The following is an 11,144-nucleotide window of genomic DNA, read 5'->3' as shown; positions in this document are numbered from 1 at the left end:
AGCGGACAGACCAGAGAATATTTACTTCTGCTTCCAAACTGGTTACATATATGGACAACACTGTTACACATTTCTACAAGTAAAAGGTAACTGTAATCTTGTCTCGGTCCAGCAGATGGCAGCAATTCCATATAAAATCTGTAGCTGTCGTCTAATGCAAGAAAGTCGCTTATTTGATTTAACAACACCTAGCTAAGTATATTTATAAATAACGGACCTGATTCATGTTGGGATGTAAGTCCATTCGTCAGCCGTATCTTGCATGAAATAGCTTAGAAATGGCCCTGGGCCGTTCTGATGCAGATGCGGCCGATTCAACTCCTGGGTTGCTCTAAGGTGTTTTTTTTACCTGTATCATTTGCCCCAACTACAGGCCAGGTGTAAGTGCCGACTGATAGTGATGACTGGCACGGCATCGTCTTTGTATTAAAAACGACATGAATGCATGCATGCCACTACATGCATGCATGTATGCACAGAAAATGTGTATGCAAGTAAAAGAGAATATAAAAATGCATCGGATGTACAGTACACATTAAAAGAATTTTCATTTATATATGTAATATAAAAAAAAGGAAAAAAAAGTCCTCTTCTATATATATATATATATATATATATATATATTATTCAAACTACAGTCATGTTTTAGGTTCTTGTACTAAAGCCAACGCAACATTCATTTTCAGCCAGAAAGGAGAGTGCGTCTGCGTTCACCTGGGGTAACTATACAGTGTCTGCAGCATACATTAACCTGTTGATAGAAGTCATTGATCTCTATGGGAAATACACAGTTTATACTTAGTTTGAGATCTGGACTGACGTATTACAAACAGTACCTAGATCCACTCTCCGCATGAAACAAAACACAGTGAAAACATTCAGTGCATTTCCCTAAAGGGATCAGCGATCCCTACGAAGAGATCCGTTTATGCTGCGTTGACTACACGCTGACGGTTGGCAGGAAAATATTTCTAGTGAATACAGACTCTGGGTCTAGCGTCATACTCCTGCTGAAATGTAACTGCAATATTGAGCACATTCTCTCTTTCATAAATTTGCTTAAATAATAATATACTGATAGATGGCTGTTTGTCCGTGGTTGAATAAGAAAAAAATGTGCCGCACATTTGTTAGATGCACAACTGAGATATAACATGCTCTATTGTACATATATGATTACTTTACAATAAATGAAATAAATCCACATATACCCAATCTATGTTACTGGTACTTGTATTCATGTATGGAGGAAGCCTGCATAGATTCATAAGATGTTACTGTGGATGTAATTGAAGATAACCAGCTCTATATGCGATAACTGTAACTCTCGGAACACCCAAAGAAAAGACTTGATACATTGTAACAAGCACTGACTAGAGATGTGTGTTCTCTTTAGTCTGGGAACCTATCCCTGGGTATTAGTGAAGATGCAGCTTATAGTATCTTTACATGAGCTAATCCAAATAATTAGAAGTATCTACTGTAATGACAGTTCGCAGACTATTTTCTACAGAATGACAGTTATTTTCTTTGTTAATCTGTTCCTCGTGCGAAATGAGTTCTCGTTAACAGAAATTAATAATCTACAATAGTCTAATTACTCTATGTATATTTATAGTGTGAGCTTAGTACATCTTTATCCCGTGGCAGTTTTCAAGTTTATTAATCCTATTAATTGTAATGTTTTATGACTTAGTTTAAGAATTATAAGTTGTATGCATTTAAAAGTTGTAATAATTACTAAAAAAAAATTAAAAAGTAATACGTTTTAAAACATACTGGTAAACTAATGGTGCGCTGACAAAAAGAGACGTGTTGATAATTGTGTGTAAGTATTTATATAATATGAGGAATATGTTTATGGGGAGATTCCTAGTGTCTGGAATCCCCCAACTAAAAATTTCAGTACCTCTTATAGCAACCAGCTGATGCAGAGCGTTTTTATTCAAATTGTTAATTTACTGAGCAGAGTTTTGCAGATTTTACAGAGCAGGGTTTGTAAATGGCATATATATGGGTATATTGTATGTATTCTGTGCATTCTGTACTCCACAAATGAGCATAGGACATAGGTTTATTCTACCAATACCCGAACTGCCCAACAGTCCAATCTTGGCTGGACAAATGGGCTCTGCACAGTCTATCATCACTCTGTACCCCCTGCATCTCTGTAAGGACAATGCTATAGATTAACCCCTCACTGCCTGACCAAACTCCAGAATACTATTGTGCTCTTACACAACGAAGGAGATGTGAGAGATGGAAATTGTTCTGTCCTGAGACAATCAGTGCACAGTAATCTCCTGCAAGACGGCGACATGGCCGCCGTGTGTTGTGTATCTATGTATGTACATCCAATACCGGCTAATACAGATTAAATCGAGAAAATAATTTCAAGGACTGATAAATTGCAGAGTGGTCCCACTTTATCCTCAGCTTCATCCACTGAGGAATCAGAAGCTTCTACCAGCACATACCACTGTCTGTACATACTACATGCGTGATAGTGTCACTGCTACCAGCACATACCACTGTCTGTACATACTACATGTGTGATATTGTCAGAAACCAGTGACATCACTCAGGATGCAGCCTATCCATTCACTAGGAACCAGTGACATCACTGAGAATGCAGCCTATCCAGTCACTAGGAACCAGTGACATCACTAAGAATGCAGCCTATCCATTCATTGAGAACCAGTGACATCACTAAGAATGCAGCCTATCCATTCACTAGGAACCAGTGACATCACTAAGAATTCAGCCTATCCAGTCACTAGGAACCAGTGACATCACTAAGAATGCAGCCTATCCATTCATTGAGAACCAGTGACATCACTAAGAATGCAGCCTATCCATTCACTAGGAACCAGTGACATCACTAAGAATGCAGCCTATCCATTCACTAGGAACCAGTGACATCACTAAGAATGCAGCCTATCCAGTCACTAGGAACCAGTGACATCACTAAGAATACAGCCTATCCAGTCACTAGGAACCAGTGACATCACTAAGAATGCAGCCTATCCATTCACTAGGAACCAGTGACATCACTGAGAATGCAGCCTATCCAGTCACTAGGAACCAGTGACATCACTGAGAGTGCAGCCTATCCATTCACTAGGAACCAGTGACATCACTGAGAATGCAGCCTATCCATTCACTAGGAACCAGTGACATCACTGAGAATGCAGCCTATCCGTTAACTAGGAACCAGTGACATCACTGAGAATGCAGCCTATCCAGTCACTAGGAACCAGTGACATCACTGAGAGTGCAGCCTATCCAGTCACTAGGAACCAGTGACATTACTGAGAGTGCAGCCTATCCATTCACTAGGAACCAGTGACATCACTAAGAATGCAGCCTATCCATTCACTAGGAACCAGTGACATCACTGAGAATGCAGCCTATCCGTTCACTAGGAACCAGTGACATCACTGAGAATGCAGCCTATCCAGTCACTAGGAACCAGTGACATCACTGAGAATGCAGCCTATCCATTCACTAGGAACCAGTGACATCACTGAGAATGCAGCCTATCCATTCACTAGGAACCAGTGACATCACTAAGAATGCAGCCTATCCATTCACTAGGAACCAGTGACATCACTTAATCACAAGAGGAGAAACCTACGTCTGATATAACTGCCAGTTTTCATGTAAGCCCACATCCTGCTTCAGCTTAGATGGTGACATATTACTACATCTGTAGATTCCCCTCCAGGGTACTGGAAGTGACAACATATGACTGCAAAGCTGGGGGATGAAGCTTAGCTGCATATGTCACTTATTTTCCTGGGACTTACAGAACTTTAAAAGTTTAATATTTCTACGGGAAGCTTCCAGGGCACGCTGTCAGCTGCACATAAAATAAAACGATGATAATAAAGAAAATAACAATGCGGGAATATTAAAAGCCCCATTGACTTTCCTGTTTTTTGCTGTATGGTGATTTGCACAAGCCTGTCTGGGGTCACACCGGAGAGAGGCTGCAAGTTAGGATTTTACGAGCAAGCAGTAAAAAATAATCAGGATCCCAGACAGCTCAAGCTGTTGAGTCACAGCTTTGATTCTGAAACATTGTTTGGGGGCTCAATCACAAAGCGGTTTTAAAATGTGGTTATCTGACTAATGACTTCATTCTGCCGCTCAATACTCTCTTGTCACACATGCATAACCACCAGCCAAGGCCGCCTCTTGGATTTGTGGGGTGGGAGAAGGGAGCCTTGTCCCCTCATGCATGTCTTCTCCTAATTTGAATTCTAATAATTCATTCTAAAATAGCTCCTTGCAAAGAACTTTCAAACACAATGAATGGGGAAATGTTGGCTTCTGTCGTCCGAGGCGTTCAGAGACGGAGTGACTCGAGCAAGGTCACCAAGTTGGCAGTGGCTCCGAAAACCATTGTCTCCCACTTCAAGCAACGTTCTGTGAGGTTTTAAGCAAGTGCTGTTATTCGGGTACAGTCACTGAAGCTGAAACTAATTTCTACTTCAACCAGTGTAAAAACTTTTGTCAAACTTGTTGGAGACAGTAAATAAGTAAGTCTGGGTGAATCTGGGGAAAATATTGTGGAGAACAGGTGAGTTTACGGAATGACTGGAACCGATCACTTCCCAAATATTTATAAAACATGACTTTTTGATTGAGCTTTAGACATTTAGGGTCTTATTCAAGTTCAAACGTAAGGCCATTTGCGTGTCGTATCTTGCGTGAATTTGCATGTTCTAAGACGGGACTTGCGCCAGTGAACGCAATTACATGCAGATCAAGTCTGAATGCAAATAACACGTATGACTGTCTATGATTTAAAGGGTGGAAGAGGCAGACAAAGGTAGACAATATACAGTATGGGACCAGGCTCTTTCTCTATCTCTCTCTCTGATAAATGCCTCATGGGTCTGTGGGGCATGTTTTGAAGGTCTAAGGGGGCATCCACTCTGCATCCACTACACCTAGAAGGGGAAGGGGGAGTGCAGAGGCAAACGCAGGATTTGTAGAGGGGGGTTATCACACCACGCCGCCAGTGGACGTGACCAGCATGCATGGGGGGTGGCTATAATTGTAGACAGTGCTTGGCTGCTCTCCAACTCTTCCTATCCCCATAATATACATGGGCAATGCTGCGTGTACTACTATTAGGTGCACGCAGCTCTCCCTTTTCAACCAGAGTTGGGTTAGGCAGGAGCAGGGTCCAGCCACCTTAATTATACAGTGCCCCAGGCTTGGAGGGGGTTTACAGGCACTAGGACCCCCCCCCTCCCCTTGCGGTTTGCCTATGGGGGGATAAAGGAGAAGGATGGGGGCCTTGTCTCTTTCATTCGTAATGTGCTCCACACTTTCTTGCGGCAGCTCAGGTTGGAAGAGGAATTTTGCACATCACCATCTGTTCCTACGACATAATACTAGGCAGTGTCAGACTGAGACAACCTCACTGCCGACTTGTCTACAGCAGTAAATAAATCTTAAACAGGATTTCAATCAATTCCCCTATTAAAGTGTCATTTTTACAGGAAGAAAATAAAACGAGAGCCAAGTTCTATCTCTGCTTGAATAGAAAGCGTCTGTCATATTTGTCATCCGTTACAAGGGAAACTGGTTTATTTTGTACTGTAAAATTATGTATTACTTCATCATCATCATCATCATCATCATCCCTGATCTGGCTTTAGGAAATCCAGTGAATGTGTCTGACAACTGCTGCGAATGACGACACCAGTTTCAGTCTTATGCGCAGTGCTGGGGGGTAATTCCAGTGCTGGGAGGGTAATTCCAGTGCTGGGGGTTAATTCCAGTGCTGGGGGGGGCGGTAATTCCAGTGCTGGGGGGGTAATTTACAAACAGCATCCAGAGCATTGATTTTGCACCAATGCACATAGACGGTTCATCCGTTCACTTGCGCACCCAGGGGGGGATTTAATAAAGAACTGATTTGTGCCCCTTATGATGAAAAATAAAGATATGCATCATCTTTATAATGTAAATAAATTATATCAATACTAGTTAAATAAAATTTAAAAATTAAAAAAATAAGGTAAGATCATGTTGGACCCTTTTTTATTTGTAACGGTTAAATTCCGCCCATCATCATCATCATCACCATTTATTTTTATAGCGTCACTAATTCCGCAGCGCTGTACAGAGAACTCACTTACATCAGTCCCTACTCATTGGAGCTTACAGTCTAAATTGGCTAACATACACAACCAGGGGAGGGGACAGAGAGAGAGAGACTAGGGTCAATTTTGATAGCAGCCAATTAACCTACCAGTATGTTTTTGGAGTGTGGGAGGAAACCAGAGCACCTGGAGGAAACCCCCGCAAACACGGGGAGAACATACAAACTCCACACAGATAAGGCCATCATTAATCCCACGAATGTGGAATCTACTATCGGCTCAAAAATAAAAAAAGACCTTAACACAATTTCTATTTCTCAAACATCTCTTTATGTACCACACTTTTTGTGTAATTCGACACAGAGTCTTTTACCCATTTCCCCTGTTCTATTTCCTTTTCACCTCGGCAGATCGCCATACTCTGGATATAGCCGCATAAAGTTGACCCTGACAAATAATTTATTTGTATTTTTTTTTATAAAATACCATTGTAAAACACTTGCAGCACACAAAAGAGTCATTTGCAAACATTTCACAAAATTTGTTTGTGTGTTTTGTGTGTGTATTTATAAAGGTGAGGAGCAGCGTTAGCCTTATATATCTATAGATGTCCCTTTTTGTATTTTTAATATTATTGTGGTCATCATTTTTATCTGCATTGCAGTGAGCATCATTAATAGCTGGAATCTTATTCTATTCTTGATCCAATGAATGAAAATAGATGACCCGCCTAGACGGCACGGACCGCCCCCAAGGAGCTACCGACACAAGATGAGTTAATTACGCTAAGTCCGCCTTTTAAATAAATGGGCAGCCAATCATGAGCTGTCTTTCACAGGTAAGAGGAGACACCTCCGCAACCTATAACTGCTTCTCAATGTGTGGAGAGGTAATAACCTTTGTGACTTTCAAAAAATGTCAATGTGCAAATCAAGATGCACAGCATCCAAATTGGTTGCCCAGTAGATGTTTTGCACCAATTTTGACAGCTTACATTAGCCCTAATTACTATGTCTGGGCAAATTCAGGAGCAGTTCCAGGTAAGTGAGGAAATGTGTCTGATCTACGCCACTCAGTAAATCTGAAACGTCGCTGTGTCACTGTTATTTTATAGTTTATTTTCCAACAATCCCACTTACTTTACTGCAAGGGGAAAAAAAACCCTAATTGATTCTGTGTGTCATTTAATCCATAAACACAATAAAATATGACGGGTTGTTATTACCGGTCATTAACTGTTAATCCATTCAATGAACCTTACAGATTTATTATGGTTAATACATCTGAGTTGAAAACACAGAGAAGCCTTGAAGCAGGAGAATATGTGACAGCGGCCGTCTGAGCACAGATCCACGTTGAGTCCAATCCAGAAAACAGAGAGTGACAACTGCTATGGCTGAACTCCCCAGGGTGGAATAATATAGGTCTAGAACACACAAACAGCTGCGCCAGTAAAACGTCCATGCGGTGAGCTAAATATGAACTACTCAGAGTAGGAGAGGAGGGCACGTGACAAGCTACCAATTACCACCCTACGTCTGATTACAGATCTGGAATCCTGCTCTGGGCTCCCCAGACAACTTCGGTTTGCAGACAAGAGGCTGTCGCCGTAATGCAAAACCACTGCAATAAAGAAGGGAATGATGTTCAGCAGCATGTACAAAATAAATGTGATTACCACCGTGCAGGCGGGGACAGCTGCTGTGGGTCTCTGGGTGCAGGAGATCACAAACATTTCTACATTGGGGATCTCTGAAACTTAACAATGGCGGAGTTCCCCAGACTTTGGGGTTTTTTTTCACTCTGGCTATTTCCGGGAGAAAAAAATAAACCACACATATTGGAGATAAAGAAAGTCCCAGCTTTACTGAATATGCCCAAAAACCTGCCAGCGCCTCTGGTGGCCTTCACGGTATGGAAAAGGAGTGGAGTCATTAATGTTCCTTAGGGAACACTTCTTGTCTCTTTGCAGAGGCCCTGTACTTGCCTTATTCCTTTCCATCTTCCCGTATACAACCCACCTTATTATCCTGCCCTTCCACACGTAGTGTGTAGGTCAGCACGGTGGCTCAGTGGTTAGCACTTCTGCCTCACAGCGTTGGGGTCATGAGTTCAATTCCCGACCATGGCCTTATCTGTGTGGAGTTTGTATGTTCTCCCAGCGTTTGCGTGGGTTTCCTGCGGGTGCTCCGGCTTCCTCCCACACTCCAAAAACATGCTGGTAGGTTAATTGGCTGATAACAAATTGACCTTAATCTCTCTCTGTCTGTGTCTGTGTGTGTGTGTGTGTTAGGGAATTTAGACTGTAAGCTCCAATGGGTAGGGACTGATGTGAGTGAGTTCTCTGTACAGCGCTGCGGAATTAGTGGCGCTATATAACTTGATGATGATGATTACTTAATGATTGTGGGGACAAAATGAATTAACGATTAACTTATGGGGACATTTTTTATTGTTCATTATATTAAGGAGCAATATGAATATACAACTAAATTAAGGGGCAACACTGTTTGCTAACGGGTACAATTATTATTTATGATGGAGCAGTACTTACTATTTCGTGATAGGCGCACCATTTAAATTGCACACGTGTCACTACTACTATGTGTGCAAGTGCATGCTGGCACTTGTAGTGCCATATAATGTGTTGCCCCATCATACATAATGATCAGCCAGCATTGATAAATCTTACTCCTAACACCCCATTGGTTTCCCTGTTTAACTAGTCAAAGGATGGGGCAAAAATCAAAAATAAATTGTCACTTCCCCTTTAAAACATTTATTTAATATCTAGTCCACTAAAAGATATTGCAACCAGCACAAGGAACCTAATAAAAACATTCTACAGCAAAATTGGAAAATGATAGGGAAATTATTTCATACATGTTACTTTTATGGATTGTCATAGCAGCCCCATCTCTCCTTATCTGTGATACAGAAATGGGGATAATTCTAAAACCCTCCTGCTCAGAAATCTATTCTCTCTCTGTGTATAAAAGGCTGAACTCAAAGGCCACTGAATAATATAGGGAGATAGAATAACATCTTGTATCCCAATAATACTGTATATGTTAATGTAACAGATTTGTTGCAATTCTTCTCTCTCTCATTCTCTTTCTGACGAATCTGTCTTTCCGTAGAGTGTGAATAATGAATAGACAAGTTTAACAAATGATACATATTTGCATTTACCTTTGTGAGCATAAATAGAACACGGTGAATCCACCAGCGCGGTGAGGAATTACGTTACCATTATGTTTCTGTTACTGTAGTTCAACAGGAGCTGAATTCAAACAGCCCCCAGCGCCAGCAGAGGTGACTCAATGCTGTTTTAATGATATGGTTTCTGGGTTCAAAGACTGTGTGATCTCATACAGAGCTGCACTTAAAATACAGTAATTCATTCAGGGATGGAGGATAATATTTTATTTATTTTCCAAAGCAACATTAATACAAAAGAAAGGAAGAAGTAACATTTGTATTATTGAGATCTATCTATCTATCTATCTATCGATCTATCGAATATCTATCTATCTATCTATCTATCTATCTATTTATCTAATATCTATCTATCTATCTATCTATGCCCTCTACATTTTGTGTGGGTTACCCTTTAATACAGAATCAAAATTACATTTAAATGTTATTCATCATCATCATCACCATTTATTTATATAGCGCCACTAATTCCGCAGCGCTGTACAGAGAACTCACTCACATCAGTCTCTGCCCCATTGGGGCTTACAGTCTAAATTCCCTAACACACACACACACACACACACACACACAGACTAGGGTCAATTTGATAGCAGCCAATTAACCTACTAGTATGTTTTTGGAGTGTGGGAGGAAACCGGAGCACCTGGAGGAAACCCACACAAACATGGGGAGAACATACAAATTCCACACAGATAAGGCTATTGTTGGGAATCAAACTCATGACCCCAGTGCTATAAGGCAGAAGTGCTAACCACTGAGCCACCGTGCTGCCCTGTTTTTAAGAGGATAATATCTTAACTTGGAATCTACTATACTTTGCCATTAATCTAATTACACATGGAAAATATTTTCCAATGTCACATGAGTTCAATCATTTACCATTTCTAAGGGGTAAATGTATCAAACAGCCATTTCCGCTTTAAATTTGCATTGTAAAGTTGCCGGATATCGGCTTTTTGCAGATATCGCTATTTGATACATTTACTCCTAAGTCTGATAATAACTATGACATACTTCCCAACTGTGCGGATTACAGCATGGCTTCAAGAGGGGTATGGTTGAAGGAAAGTTGAAAGTACTTAAAAAAGTTGGGCATGCTTAGAGCAAATTCTGTTTGGAATGGGGGATGTGTCTTGAACTGGGTGGGGCTTATTTGCTCCCAATTTTGCTTTGTCCAGATTGTAGGGAACAGTCCCGATTTTCGAATCCTGTAAGGGGCAGGGAATGTAGAGAAGTGGGTGGGGCTTAAATTGAGTATGGTAAGGTGATTTAGGGTGTGTTTTGTGTGAAATTGGGCTTGACTTGCACCGATCAGGGGTGGGGATTAGTTTGTCCTGATTTTTGTGTGGGTAAAAGTTGGGAGGTAAAAGTAGCGTATAAATGGAGCTAAATACAATTGTAAAAAAAAGAAGAGTATTTTCATGGAAAAGATTTACTGCTGTCGGTATAGAATCTGATCACAGAGAAGCAGAGCAGATGAGAGCCACATGAGGTAATAGTAGATGGTGTCCATTAAAATACCATATCAGACCCACTCTCTTTTTATGTATGACACGCCCCCATTTCATATAAAACATGCCTTGTCCAATCATTTCCCACTTTCTGTCAAAGCCCCGCTCCTTTTTCCATAAGACCCGCCTTTTTCAAGATCTACATATCAGCACTCTCCTGCCTGTGTCAGGACAGTGGAGAGGAATGTTAGAGACATCCAAGTCTTGGCAGAGCATGCTGGAATCTGTAGTTCAACAGCAGCTATAGAACCACAGGTTGCAAACCTCTAGTACAGACTGTGATACCTTTGAA

The sequence above is a fragment of the Mixophyes fleayi genome, chromosome 2, assembly GCF_038048845.1.
Source record: "Mixophyes fleayi isolate aMixFle1 chromosome 2, aMixFle1.hap1, whole genome shotgun sequence".
Lineage (NCBI taxonomy): Eukaryota > Metazoa > Chordata > Amphibia > Anura > Limnodynastidae > Mixophyes > Mixophyes fleayi.
The sequence above is the reverse complement of the archived record's forward strand: the minus strand, read 5'-3'. Positions refer to the sequence as shown.